The sequence below is a fragment of the Helobdella robusta genome, assembly GCF_000326865.2.
Source record: "Helobdella robusta unplaced genomic scaffold HELROscaffold_1, whole genome shotgun sequence".
In the NCBI taxonomy this organism is placed as follows: Eukaryota; Metazoa; Annelida; class Clitellata; order Rhynchobdellida; family Glossiphoniidae; genus Helobdella; species Helobdella robusta.
The window spans coordinates 13,014,053-13,017,406 of NW_008703570.1; positions in this window are offsets into that span (position 1 = coordinate 13,014,053).

Sequence of the window (3,354 nt, forward strand, 5' to 3'; positions counted from 1 at the left end):
GATGATGATGATGATGAAGACGAAGACGATGATGATGACGATGATGAAGACGAAGACGATGATGATGATGATGATGATGAAGACGAAGACGATGATGATGATGATGATGAAGACGAAGACGATGATGATGACGATGATGAAGACGAAGACGATGATGATGACGATGATGAAGACGAAGACGATGATGATGACGATGATGAAGACGAAGACGATGATGATGACGATGATGAAGACGAAGACGATGATGATGACGATGATGAAGACGAAGACGATGATGATGACGATGATGAAGACGAAGACGATGATGATGATGATGATGAAGACGAAGACGATGATGATGACGATGATGAAGACGAAGACGATGATGATGATGATGATGAAGACGAAGACGATGATGATGACGATGATGAAGACGAAGACGATGATGATGATGATGATGATGAAGACGAAGACGATGATGATGATGATGATGAAGACGAAGACGATGATGATGACGATGATGAAGACGAAGACGATGATGATGATGATGATGAAGACGAAGACGATGATGATGACGATGATGAAGACGAAGACGATGATGATGATGATGATGAAGACGAAGACGATGATGATGATGATGATAAGAGTGGCAATTATTGAAAGAGGTTTGAAGCGACTGGACGATGATGTTGATAACGATGATAATAAGGTTGATAATGATTATAAGAGGTATGATTATGGTCATGATGATAATGAGAGAGGATGATGAATGATGATGATGGTGGTCACCGCAAAGAACTTGTATGACTTCTGATATAATTAATTGAACAATAAAATTTTTTAGCAAACAATAGAATTCCATTCAGTTATATCCGTTTACGTGATACAGTGATACACATACCACACACACACACACACACACACACACACACACACACACACACACACACACACACACACACACACACACACATACACACACACACACATATACACAAACACACATACCGACACATACACACATACCGACACATACACACGCACACAAACACACACTAAATACTCTTTTTTTGAGATATTCCTGTTCACGTGATACAGTGATACACACCACAGACACATATACACGCACACATACACACACACAGACACACATACACATACACCCACACATACACACACACGCACACAAACACACACACGCACACAAACACACACACGCACACAAACACACACACGCACACAAACACTCTTTTTTTGAAATATCACATTGAAGAAAATTTTATGGAAAATGGCTACGTATTAATACCGGGGGCTATAACATGAAGAATTTCAATTTAAAAGTTTATTTAAGTCAGTTATGGGACGCCAACATTTGATGTTGTTGTTCTTGTTGTTATTGATGCCGTTGATGCTGCTGTTGTTGTTGTTTTCAATGCTGCTGTTGTTGTTGTTGCTGCTGTTGTTTTTGTCGTCGTCTCTGTTTTTGTTGTTGTTTTCATCGTTGTTTTTGTTGTTGTTGCTGATGTCGTTGATGTTGTTGTTGTTGTTGTAGTTGTTGATGCTACTGTTGTTGACGATTATGACGACACGACGATCTTGTTTTTTATTATCTTTGAAAATACATATAAACGTATGCAAATGCAAGAGCCTGAACTTTCAAATACAAACATTCATACAACCGCTAACATGTATGTGCACATCATGGTCGTCATCATCATCATCATTCATCACCATCATCGTTATCATCACCATCAATATCATTGTCTTGCATCATCATCATCATCATCATTATTATCATTACCATCATCATCATTAGTATCGTCATCATCGTCGTCGTCGTCATCAAAATCGCCTTTTCAAGCTTTCCTATCTCAACTGAATCGCACAGTTCATTGAGAACGTGAGTTATCCAAGTACTTCACTGCTTGATAAAACTCATTCATTAATTCATTCATTAATTCATTTATTCATTCATTCATTCATTCATTCATTCATTCATTCATTCATTCATTCATTCATTCATTCATTCATTCATTCATTCATTCATGAGTTTGAAGGCAAGCACACACACACACACACACATACACACACACACACACACACACACACACACACACACGTACACACACAACACACACACGTACACACACACACAGAACAGAGACAACAAATATACACAACAAACTGGTCATTATATTTATTGACATGTAGATAAGAACTAAACATCACCAAAGGACCACACAAACACCACACACACACACACACACACACACACACACACACACACGCATACATACATACATATACACATACACAACAATACAAACTCAAACATACACAGATATACACACATTTATTTACACACACACACACACACACAAACAAACAAACAAGCAAGCAAATATACATACACACTTGCAGATATTAACATACACACCCACACACATCATACACAAACACAAACAAACACAAACAAACGCAAAAACATACCCACAAAACACATACAAACATACAAAGAAAAGTGTGCTTACATAAGCAGGCATTTTAAAAAATTAAAATGAGATATGGAGAAAAATGAGAAAAAATTTTATAATTTTTTACTTTCTAACCATTTATTTATTCATTTTCTCTACTCATATTCATTGTGATTCACATGTTTACATCAGAAATTTAACAAAAAAGGACATCCTGGCAAAGCATAATTTATGTATTGGCACCAAAAAACTGATAATATGGTTTAGCCAACTTTTCAATAATAAGTATAAAAACTTATATTCATTATTGATTTATATTTGATCACAAATACAAAAGAGGGAATGAGAGAGAGAAACGAGAAACAGACAGAGAGAAAGGCAGACATAGACAGAGAGAGAGAGAGAGAGAGGGAGAGAGAGAGAAAAAGAAAGAGAGAGGGGGAGAAAGATAGACATACAGAAAAAGAGAAAAAAAGAAATAGGCAGAGAGAGAGAAAGAGAGAGAGAGAGAGAGGGAGAGAGAAACAAGCGATGACGAGATGTAAAAAAAACGCGGGAAAAAAAACGGAGGCGAATAATTATCTTTACTTCTTGTCTCAGGAGAGTTCGCGGGATGGCGCGCGAAAAAATTGGCGCGAAAATGACAACGTTGACGATGTTGTATGATGGCGAAATGACCGAATCTGCCGACCCCCGGAATGGACCAGAGACTACTTGCGCCTATGAAAAATGCTCTAGAAAGATATCCACACACAAACAAACACACACACACACAAATAAACACATGCACACACACGCAAACAAACACACACATACACGCACGCTAACATAGTCACACTTATAAATAAATATAAGTATATAAGCACACACATACACACCGACACAAACAAACAAAAAGACG